Consider the following 13,003-nt stretch of genomic DNA (forward strand, 5'->3'; position numbering starts at 1 on the left):
AAACAATGTATAGTCTACTGTTTTAGGGTGGAATGTTCTGAATATATCTGCTTTAATCTATCTATCCCTGTGTGTCATTCAAAACCATTGTTTCCGTGTTGATTTTCTGTTTGATATCTATCCCTTGATGTAATTGTGATGGTAAGGTTCCCTATTATTATTGTATTACTATCTATTACCTCCCTTGTGTTTGTTATTAACTGCTTTAAGTAATTGGGTGCTTTCATGTTGGGTGCAAAAGTATTTACAATTGTTATATTTTCTTGTTGAATTATCCCTGAATTATAATGTACTGTCTCTCTTTGTTTTTTGTTGTTTAAAACAGTGTCTCTGTTTTAAAATATATTTTGTGCAGTATAAATATTGCTACCCCAACTTTCTTGTCACTTCCATCTGAATGGTCAATGATTCTCCATCCTTTCACATTCAATCTGCAGGTGTCTAGGTTTGAAATGAATCTCTTGTTGACAGCATAAAGATTGGTTTGTTTTTTATCCATTCTGATCTTATGTGTTTTGATTGGAGCATTTTGTCAATTTACATCAAAGTAATTATTGATAGGTATATATTTATTGCCATTTTGTTACTTGTTTTATTGTTGTTTTTGTATTTTTGTCTCCATTCCTTACTTCTTTTGCTCTCTTCTCTCATGATTAGTTTGCTTCTTTAGTGATATACTTGGATTCCTTTCTGTATATTTTTGCATATCTATTACTGGTTTTTGATTTGTAGTCATCAGTTTGTATAGAATATCTCCTCTATACATCTTTCTCTATATATCTCTATATATCTCCTCAGTCTATATTAAATTGATAGTCACTTAAGTTTGAACCCATTCTTTACTACTCTCCTCTCCACATTTTATGTATATGGCATCATACTTTCCATCTTTTTATTTTGTGAGTCCCTTGACTGATTTTTACAGATGTACTTATTTTTACTGCTTTTGTACCTCCTACTTTCCTTACTCTAGCTTATGATCTTTCCTTTCCACTCAAAGAGTACTCTTCATCGTTTCTTGTAGGGCTGGTTTAGTGATCATGAATTCCTTTAACTTTTGTTTGTGTGGGAAATTCTTAATCTCTCCTTTTATTCTGAATGATGGCCTTATTGAATAGAATATTCTTGGCTGTAGATTTTGTCCTTAAACACTTTGAATATATGTTGCCACTCTCTCTGACCTGCAAAGTTTCTGCCAAAAAATTGGCTGATAGCCTTATTCAGTTTTCTTTCTCTTGCTGCTTTTAAAATTCTCTCTTTATCACTACTTCTTGCCATCTTACTATTGCTGTGTGTCATTGTATGCACCTCCTTGGGTATATTTTGTTATGGGATCTCTATGCCCTCCTGGATCTGCATTCCTGTTTTCTTCCCCAGATTTGGGCATTTATCAACTACAATTTTTTCAATAAATATTCTGCCCCCTTTTCTTTTTCATCTCCCTCTGGAATCCACATAATGTAAATATTATTATGCTTGATGGTATCACTGAGTTCCCTAAGTCTGTTCTCATTTTGTATATGTTTTTTCTTCTCACTTGCTCAGTTTGATTACTTTCCATTGCTTTTTCATTCAGGTCACTGAATCATTTTTTTTATTTTGTTTAATCCACTATATATTCCATCTAATGTATTATAAATTTCATTTATTGTGTTTTTCATCTCTGGTTCTTTTTTATTTCATTGGTAAGGGCTCACTTATGTCCTCCACTCTTTTCTCAAGTCCAGTGAATATCTTTATGATCATTACTTTAAGTTCTCTATTAGACATTAGGCTCTTTTTGTATGTTGTGTGCAGTGGTTGGTCCCTGGAGTTAGTGGGTCAGTCTGGGGATGTGCTGGGCTTGAGTTGAATCACACTAGACATTTGCTAGATATGCAGTAGCACCAAAGTACAAAGCACTTTTCCCGAGTTGTCCCCTGAGAAGCTGTCATTGATAGTCTGGGCCTGCAGTAAGACCAGTGTCTGCCTCTTACCTACTGCTGAGGTCTCTGTGAGGTCTTTGTGATTATCTTTCTCTTTTGGGGGGGCAAGAGTCACTGTGGTACATTGCTGGTCACTGTATGGGCTTCTTGAATATTACTAGGCCTGTGGTACTACCTTGTATGGGCTCTGGTCAAGAGCACATTGGAGAGGGCAGATCAATAGAAGCATAGTGTGGTATGTGGGGTCATAGTGCTAGCAAGCTGGATAGTGAGTCCTGCAGATTACCTACTGTTTATGCTGGGGGTTGGGGAAGGAAATGGCTCCTGCCAGTTCCTCTGATCTAGAGGAGATTATCTTATGGATTCTGTCCCTCTGGGACAGGCTCTAAGATTAGTAAATAACTCTCCTTCCCATATGCTCCAGGCACCTTTCAAAGTGCTTCTATGCTTGTCTGTGGGGGTATTTGTTGTGCTGGCCCTTCGAGGACAGGTACTCAGTTTCCTTTTGCCTATTGGCTCTCCCAGAGCCGTGCCTGCTGATTTTTTAAAATTCCGGGTTTTAAGTCCTGCTGGTTTTAAGAATTCATGAAATTCAACTGCTCTGGTATTCAAACCTTATGCTATACCTTTTATTCCCATAACTTTTTCATTCTATAACTGAAGACTGTATCTCTCACTCCCTTACCCACTTTGCCCATCCCCTGATCCCCCTCCTCCCTAGAAAACATCAGTTTTCTCCCTTTACAGGTCTATATCATAGATCATATATGAGGTAAAAATGTTTCTGTTTTGAAAGAAATCAAATCTTGCAATGTGTTTAAATAATAATACACCACAAAACTGTATAATCTGCTGCAGGTATTGCCACAGAAACTTGGCAAGCCAGAAGTGAGTGGCATGATACATTCAACATGCTGAATGGGAAAAATCTTCAGCCCAGAATACTTTATCCAGCAAGGCTATTTATTCAGAATAGAAGGAGAGATCAAGAGTTTCCCAAACAAAAACTAAAGGAGTCTGTCACCACTGGTTTAGTGGCCCTGCAAGAAATATTAAAGAGAACTCTTTGAGTGATAAGGAAAGACCAAAGGTGACAAACACAAGAAAGGAACAGAGAAAATCTCCAGAAACAAAGACAAGACAATAAAATCAGACCAAATACATACATATCAAGAATTACTTTGAATTTAAATGAAAATAAATAAACACTCCAATCAAAAGACATAGGGTGGTAGTTGGGAAGAGCACTGGGTGTTGTATGGAAACCAATTTGACAATAAATTTCACACACACAAAAAAAAAGACATAGTGTGGCTGAATTGGTTAAGTGTCCGGTTCTTGGTTTCGGCTAAGGTTATTGTCTCATGTTTCATGAGATTGAGCCCCAAGGTGGGCTCAGAGCTGACAGTGTGGATTCTAATCTCACTCATGGAAAAATATGTGCAACAAACAAAATGTTATGGAGTCAGCAGTGTATGATAAATATAACATATTATTATTTATCATAGGAACTCAAGGATGATTCAGTTGTGAAAAATTTATCAATGTAGTCTACTACATCAGTAGATTAAGAATTGTCTTAAGTTCACTCTTTATTCTTATTTGTTTGTCTATCTGACTTTCCTTTTCCCCACATCATTCTTCTTCTTTCTCAGGTATGTATAGTGTTCAGTAATTTTCTTTATACTAAAATGTACACTTGGTACTGACATATTTTTTGTTGCTTTACAAAATTAAGATTATATTTATTTACCTGCTTCTCACTTTTCTCGTTCATCATATCCTCATGGAAATCCCTCTAGGCAACTATAGCAACTCTTATTCTAATCATTGCATTATATTCCATGGTGGGAATATATAAAATATATATGAAAATTTATGCAACCCTTATTCTATGGGAAATTCGACTTCTTTTCAGTTTTTGCCACTAGAACAATGTTTAACATGCTTGAATATAGAAAGTATATATGAAGTTTGTGGAGATTTACAGATCAAAATGATATTATTGCATCAAAATTTAAAATTCTAATAGATGCTGCTAATTGGTTTCCAAAAGCACAGATAAATTTACATTCTCACAATCAATTATCATATACAATTCCATGCACCATCAATAATACCAACACGTATCATAATTATATGTGAAATTTACTGGGGTGAAAAATGAGAGGCTATCTGATTCTGCACAGAATAAGGGGAATATCAGAATTTTGGTAAAGGAGGAAAGCTTAAGGTGCGTCTTGAAAGATAATTTTATATATTTATATATCTCAACATATAAAATGAAGGAACATATTTTGTACATAAAAAATGGCTTCTTCATACAGAAGTTTTATATATTCCAGAAGATAAGTAATAATTTTTTTAAGAAAAATCACCATCCTTACAACTAGTTTTCTAGAGCTCATTCTTTCCTAAATACTAATTTGTAAGGCAAAATTTCAAATATAGAACATAGTTTTTTTCTAAGAATTGTCTTTATTGAGATTTTTATTCTAAGGTGAATTTGTATTCAGTATATAAAACACCACCCAAAGAGTGCCTGAGTGGCTCAGTAGATTGAATGTCCAACTCTTGGTTTCAACTCAGGTCATGATCTCACAGTCCCTAGGATCAAGCCCTACATCAGGCTCTGTACTCACAGCATGGAGCCTGCTTCGGATTCTCTCTCTCCCTCTCTCTTTCTGCCCCTCCCACATTCACGTGCACATGTGCTCCCTCTCTCTCTCTCTTTCTCTCTCTCTCAAAAGAAATAAATAAACATTATGAAAACCCACAAAATTCATAGAATTTTATAAAGTAGAAACTAGAATATATTACTATAACTTTATGATACTATTTGCTGAGCTATCAATAAGGCTTTTTCTCTTTTGTTATAATTGCAATTTTTTAAAAATCCCCTCATTCCTGTGGAAAAAAAAGTGGAGAATTAATTCACTAATTTTATAAAAAAAATTCTAATGGAATTTTAAATGGACATGCATTTAATTTATAGATTAACTTATGGAGAATTTAGAGTTTCATAATAATACTAAGTCTTTCCAGGAACATTGTATATCTTCCCATTTATTAAATCATTATTGGGCTTTTAAAACTCATTTCAGTGCCTTTGGGAAGATGAGATGGAGAGTCATAGAAGGTTTGGCTTAAGTAGAATCAGATTCTCTTTTAAGTTCTGGAACTTTCTTTATAGTTCATGTCATATAGAGATAAGCTCAAAAATGATACGTGGTTTCTGTGTATGATAAGACCAGAGGGAACACTTATCATCTGAAAACATCTTTAAGCCAAGAAATACATTTGTTAAATTTAGTTGCTGATATTTTAGGTTGACTTTTCCTAGGCTATGAAGAAATATTTTTCCAACTATTGAAACTTTCTTGGATAAGTTTGAGAAAATGTTGAAAAAAATACATAAATTATTTGATTGCTTATACTAAAAAGTAAAAGATACATGAGAGTTGGCTAGTCTCCTCAATATTTTAAGATATCAATTCAACATTTATTTTGTTTATTGTTATTATTTTTTTATCCAAGAATATCCCAGATGTCTTTTTCTTTTTTTTTAATTTTTTTAAAGTTTGTTTTGAGAGAGAGAGAGAAAGAGAGAGAGCATACAAGTGGGGGGAGGGGCAGAGAGAGAGGGAGAAAGAGAATCCCAAGCAGGCTCTGCATTGTCAGTGCAGAGCCAGACATGGGTCTTGAACTCACTAACCGCAAGTTTATGACCTGAGCCAAAATCAAGAGTCATATGCTTAGCTGATTGAGCCACCCAGGCACCCCCTGGATGTCTTTTTCTTAAAGTTTTATTAAGAAGTAACATCGGAGTGCTGATGCATAGGGGCACTTGTACCCCAATGTTTATAGCAGCACTTTCAACAATAGCCAAATTATGGAAAGAGCCTAAATGTCCATCAGCTGACGAATGGATAAAGAAGATGTGGTTTATATACACAATGGAATACTACTTGGCAATGAGAAAGAATGAAATCTGGCCATTTGTAGCAACGTGGATGGAACTGGAGAGTATTATGCTAAGTGAAATAAGTCAATCAGAGAAAGACATCATATGTTTTCACTCTTATCTGGATCCTGAGAAACTTAACAGAAGACCATGGGGGAGGGGGAGGGGGGGGAAACGTTACAGAGAGGGAAGAAGGCAAGCCATAAGAGACTTAAATACTGAGAACAAGCTGAGGGTTGATGGGGGGTAGGGGAGAGGGGAATGTGGGTGATGGGCATTGAGAAGGGCACCTGTTGGGATGAGCACTGGGTGTTGTATTGAAACCAATTTGACTATAAATTATATATAATAAAAAGAAGTAATATCAAAAATTAAATGCTTGCTACATTCTTTATTATGAAATTTCTAGCAAAGGTTTTACTCTATTTCAGATAGTTTTATTTATTTTTTCAGATAGTTTATTTAACAGTGACTTACTTTATGTCTGATTTGAGATTTTTGCTTTTGTTTTATTTAGAAATTTATAGAATTGTATATTTTCCAGGTGTACAGAGAGTTATGTGGTTCAAATTTAGGCCTGAAGTTTATTTACTTCTTACTCATTGGTTCCCCAAAACCGTTGCTTTATTTATCCTATTTTAAAAGTTCTCTCTGAATTGAGGTTGCATTACATCTTTTGGAGTTATCTAAATATTGTTATTTTTTCACTCAAGGAATATATTTATTTATTTTTTATTTTTTTAATTTTTTTTCAACGTTTATTTATTTTTTTGGGACAGAGAGAGACAGAGCATGAACGGGGGAGGGACAGAGAGAGAGGGAGACACAGAATCGGAAGCAGGCTCCAGGCTCTGAGCCATCAGCCCAGAGCCTGACGCGGGGCTCGAACCCACCGACCGCGAGATCATGACCTGGCTGAAGTTGGATGCTTAACCGACTGCACCACCCAGGCACCCCAAGGAATATATTTATTTTTAAATGAATTTTCTTTTGCTGTCCACACATTTGTGGCTCTTTAAAAATCGGTTGGTTGAAAAGCTCAGCTAAAGGCATAAACTTTATTCTCACATGGGCCAGTTTACTTTTCCCTACTCAGTACCCTGAAACTACATCTCATATTGGTAAGTATTAGAAATAAAGTGTGTGACCTACATAAATCTGAATAACTGCAAGATAAAATTTGGTTTGGTTTAAGGGAATGTTTTTGATTCACTTCTTAATTTTATTTTATTTTTCAGGATCAGTTTCCTTTAGTTCCTTTTATTTTAATAGCATGCTTGATTCTTTAAACAAATTTTAATCACTTTTGCTACATTTCATCCTTTATACTTTTTGACTTTGGCTAAAACTGCATATGATACCTGATGCATGTAATTCTTCCTAAATATTATGGAAGAGTTATTTGCAAGTTTTCATTCTAATATCCTTTTTCTATCCAATATCCAACATCCCATTAGGAAATAATGATGTGTATACAGTGAAGGGTTAACATCACCTAAGTAGGCTGCTTGGAGTTGATCTACAGGCTTTTGGAATGACCTGTCTGATAAGGGTCTTTGTTTGTTTGTGGGCTTTTGCCATGGACAGTCTAACAGTGTGATGTATGATGGGGAATATTCCGTATAGTTCCAACTTCCTAAGGAACTGGTGAGTAAAGACATTATTAGCCTAAGTGTCAGTGAGGGGCTATTGATTAAAGGACAGCTACATCGGCAATATGTGATCAATCCGCAGTAAAAAGTCTGGACTCCAAAGGCTCAGGTTATTTTTCTCTGGTTGGCCATACCCTGTGCTATCACACACTATAGCTAGAGGAGTTAACATTATCCAGGACTCCATAGGAGATGCTGATCAGATGCTTTATGTTTGGACCCCTCCCAGATTCTGCCTTGCATCTCTTTTCACTGATTGTAATTTATATTCTTTCAGTATAATAAAGCTGTAATCATAAATATAGTGCATCCTAGAGTTTTTTAAGTTGTTCTAGTGAAATGTCAAGCCTGAAGGAGATCATGAGAACCCTCAATTTGTGGCTAATTGATCTGAAGTAAGGGTAGGCTTGGGGATCCCCAGACTTATGAGCAGTGTCTGAAGTGAGAATGCTCTTGGGTAGACTATTACCTCAAGTGTATAGTTGTCTAACTCTTGATAATGTCCTAAAATCAGTTAATGGTATATCCAACTACAAGGTAGTATTTCTTATGTTATTGCTTAGACATATCCATATTAAAAAAGACCTACTTTAAGATACCTCATTAAGTTACTGCTATGTGTCAAGCACTGGAAAAGGTAAATATTTCAGCAATTCCTTTTTCTGCAAGTAATATTTCTTTTTAACTCATGTATTGTTTCATCTTAAAACATATGCCTACTATAGAGATAGTTAGAATATGATAATATTTTAGTAAAAATAAAGTCTGAAAGGAAACCACTGTATTAGTGAGCAGTTTGAATGACTTGACCTTGGGATACCAATTAAATACAAAACTTGGTAGATTAACTGTCATCTAAAATTATCTTCTGTTGTCATTAGATGTTTTTTAGTTTGATAATAGTAGAATACTCATTCTCGTTTTATAGTGATACCTTGAGGAAAGTTGGGAAGGATCAATGAAACCACAAAATTTGGCAAAATTTGGCAAAACCACAAAATTTAAGTCTATTTTAAATCAAGATAAAACTTCTCTATTTGAAGTTTTTCTGAGTTTCATTTTGTTCAGATGTTACTAGGGATTAAAAACTCCTATAAAAAAGAATTGAAAGACCACAGAGATTGCTAATAAATAACCCTCTATGGAGTCTGGAGGAAGTAGTTATTGTAAGACAGATGACTGGCCCCTTAGAAGGCCTTTATTAATGACCTGGGAGAGACTGTAAAAGCATTCTAATGAAATTTCAAAGATGCTAAATGAAGGTCTTTCAAACACCACAAAATTGGCCAAATTATGGAGCCGGGAATTAGGAGCCTGGGATGTAATTATTTCCAGGGTTTCAAGTGGTAAATTTCAAGAAGAGGTAGCAACAATCATGAGAACAATTTTTGATTTCCCATAAGAATATTTTACTGTTCTTGTCTTACTAATTTATTATGTAGCTTATATATACTACTATATACTGAGTGTTTGACTATATTCTGATAATTTCCACAACTGCCTATGAGTCATCTATGTCACTTAGAATCTAATGTCATGGTTAATACTTTATTCATATTTAAAAGTAATAGAACGGGAATTGACAGTTTTGGTTTGGAGAAAAACATCATTGAGGAAATTAATTATCTAACTAGAGCCACGTAACTATTGCACCCATTAAGTCTTTCATGTGGTTATTTTTACAGTAAGAAACATACATGTCTTGCTGCACAGCTTGCATAAAATCAGTATCTGCTCTTATTGTTAACAGAAATCCTACATGATGTAATTTTTTCATACTCCTTCTTTTTTATTTTACAACCTTTGAAGTCCTTTAAGGCTTACCATCATTTTCCAAGAGTAGCGTTGAAAATAATTCAAATCCATTTAGTAAATTGCTGCTTTTATACCTTCTGTTCAGTGGCCAGAGCTGGAGGTATAGCTGAAAGAGTTAATATAGCTTCGATTGGTATCTATTTACAACCACAGAATTGCAAGCCCAGGGAGAATATGGCTAAGTGCATGTTTGTGGAGTCAGCTAGTAGCAGCAGGATTTCAGAAAATGACTTAATGCTTTGGTCATGTGCTTCAGTTCCAGGGGTTGGGGCTATTAGAGTGAAGACAATATTCACAGTGTCTTACACCTTCTGAGTGTTTGACATTATGTTATCCTTCCAACTGTGAAATGAATTCTGGGCTGTCCTTAAATCCCAGTAAGTAACTAAAACTGCTCTAATGTAAAGTAGGTAGCAGAACAGTAATTACTGCATACACTTAAAAATGCACCAAGCTCATTTACCTTGTGTTTTTAAAGTGATACATAGGGTGGCTAAACTGACACTAATTAGACTCATGGGTGATGCCATAGGATGGTATGGACAAGGACATGATTATTGCAATCACAACTTGCTCCAAGTCAGGATCCATAGTAGCTTAAAGACTGAGGGTAGTAGGTGGGCACCGAAGCCCCAATTTTTAGACAAGGATTCTAGGAATTTATGGCTAGACAATCAAGAGCACTTTGGAGCAGCTCTGTGGATATACCATGCTGAGCTATCAGAAGATGTTGGCTGAGAGGTGAAGTAGGGCTCCTCAGATAGCATCTTCCCCTGGATGGGCGTCAGGCAGTTATTCCAAACACAGCAGAACAATGATGCTGCTGCTCTCAATATAACATGTACTGAGAATTCAAAATATATCAGATATTATTCTCAGTTTTTGACATGTATGAACACATTGAGTAATCACAACTCATTTAGTCCTTGAAATGGGTTCTATTATTATTTTTATTTTACAAATGAGGAGAATGAGGCACAAGAGAAGTAAGTTCTCCAAGGTCACATAGTGGGAACACTAGGATTCAAACTCATCTGAAAATAATCTCCATTCTCAGTCACCACTCCATGATGATTTAGGAATTTTGACATACTTGGCTCCTTACTTCTAAAGCTTAAAGTATGCTTAGGAAATCTCCAGACTTTGCTTTGAAAAGCACACATAAGACAGAAAAATAATTTTGTGCTGGCATTTAAGAGTAATAATACCTTGTGATGTGACTTCAAGATATCCCAGAAATGCCATCAGGTTAAAAATACATTTTATAGGATCATAGCTGTTAAAGATGGAAAGGTCTATTTAGACATCCAATGCAAAAGTCCTAAAAGGATAGCTTTAAGAAGGTGCTTGGAACTGAAATAATATAATATGCAGGATATTTTTGTAGGTATATTTTTCTGGTTCAAATATTTATTGTTTTTATCAGATTCTCAGAGGATTCTGAGGCCCACACATATTAAGAACCCAATCTAAATATCTTTACATAACCCTTCTTCCCCTTCTTTCTCCTCAGTGCCACAGTTTTCTCCTTCTTGTGATCATCCAGTTTCATCTTTACCCCATTCTTAATTCTACCCCTAGCCCATCACCACACAGGGCTAGGTACTGCAGCCTCTCTCTTGTTTGCCTACAACCAGGAGAGCTGATAGGAAGGGCAATTCAGTCATCTTTGGCATGAACTCACAATTCTCTTAGTTTATAAAAAGACCCAAACTCCAGCCACAGTAATGGCCCGAAGGAGCTTGGTTGTACCAAGCCCTCTTTCTCTCATCTTATTCTTCACTCTGCTGATTTTCTTTGGCATGTCATAGTTTCTCTGTCTTTCAGAGCCTGAAACTCAGAAAGGTCAGCCCTTTTCAGAAGTTACACAGCCAAGTCTGGTTGTAAAGTCTCATGAGTTTAATTTATATGAAACTTATCCTTTCTCCCATATATATTGCCCTTTCAGAAGTATTCTCCTCTCCTTCTCTTTCAAGACAGATACCAAAAAAAAAAAAAAAAAACCCAAAAATGTACTGGGTAGAGAAAACCTAAACTAGAGAACATGTTCTCCTAGTTTCCCAGATACCCACTTAAAACTCTAACTGAATGTGCTCATCAAGTTTCTTTGGGCCAGAAATCTCCATTTGTTATTGATTGATTGACTGATTGATTGATTATTTCATTATTTTTTTTTTATTTCATTCAAAAACCTTACATTATACTGGGTCTTAATGACATAGTAGTAAATAAGGCAGGTCATGCTTTTGTCTCATGCAGCTTTAGTTCAAAACCAAACTTTGTTTAGCTTCTCTGAGTCTGAACCCCTATTTCAAAATCTTAGGTAATTAATGTATTCCATGTTTCTGAAGTAGCAAAATATTTTAGTTCTCCTCTGGACAGGGCCTTCATATCTTTGTCTTGTCTTGCTAAGTAGTCTCCAGCAAATTACTTAATATTTCAGTTTTTTCTTAACTGATGAGCATGTGTAATAGAGATAATAGTAATGCTATGTGATTTTAATGACGAGAAAGTATCCTAAAACATACAGGACTGAGTGAGTCCCAGGTACTAAGGGGACCGTCTGAAATCTCATTTCCACCTGGCTGTTTATGCAAATGTTTATCTTGCGTTTTGTACTATTTATGTATATTTCCTTTGTGGTTGCAGGCATCCCTGATGCCATTATCTGCTGTTTTACTTGAAAATTGAACCTGTCTCTTTGAAATATGTTACATAGTTTAAAAAGTGTAAGCAAACTCTGACATTAAAATCAACTTAAGTAGAGACAAACAAATGAATATAGATGGGGTACTCTGCTGCTTTTCCCCAGGCTCCCTCCCGCAGCTGCCCTTTGGCTGGGATATGCATCTTTGACACAGCCATAATTCAGTATGTGTTCAAAGGCTACAGATTCAGCAGTAAGCACTTAAATGGTACTGTAAGTGATATCTTAACAACTTCTGTTAGGCTTAAAAATGAATCCTTGTAGAGACTAATATATTGTACAATTTTTTAAAAAGATGAATGGAGAAAATAGCCTGACTTTAATAGAGTGCTCTTCCCATAATAGCTAGAATTTGTGATTCACCAGCATACCCATGTAATAGTGTTTGCAGTGGTAGGACTGCAGTTTCAGGAAACCTGTTGTCTCTAGGCCTCAGTTAATTAGAATGTATGTTTAATTAACATAAAAATAGAATTCCAGTAGGAAAAATACTTCTGTAGGATTTCTTGAAGAGTTTCAGAATCTGTGGCAGGTATGTTTCTGGGCATTGGTGTTCTTGTGACTTTTCCAATATGTTAAATACAGCCGTGGGTACTGATTGCCACAGAGGTAGTGTCTGGGACAAATGCTCATGACAGTTGGCAAAGGAGGGCAAGGGTCTCAGGACAAATGGCTTGCTTTCCTTAATCAAGTAGGAAACCACCATTTGACAGAACACAATGGTTCTTGTCTACTCCAATAACCTTAATTGCATTTGGGAAACTTGAAATGAAGTCATGAAGAATACACAAGAACTTGGCAGCTTGGCTTCGGAGATTAAGGTGTACCATTTCTCAGAGTTCTCAAGAATAATCTGTAAAACCTGATCATGTAGACCATGGTTCTTTAATAGAGGGTTGGAATCAGCTTTAACTAAGTACATCTGCATGGGGAGATGCTA

Source organism: Prionailurus viverrinus, chromosome B2, assembly GCF_022837055.1.
Source record: "Prionailurus viverrinus isolate Anna chromosome B2, UM_Priviv_1.0, whole genome shotgun sequence".
In the NCBI taxonomy this organism is placed as follows: domain Eukaryota; kingdom Metazoa; phylum Chordata; class Mammalia; order Carnivora; family Felidae; genus Prionailurus; species Prionailurus viverrinus.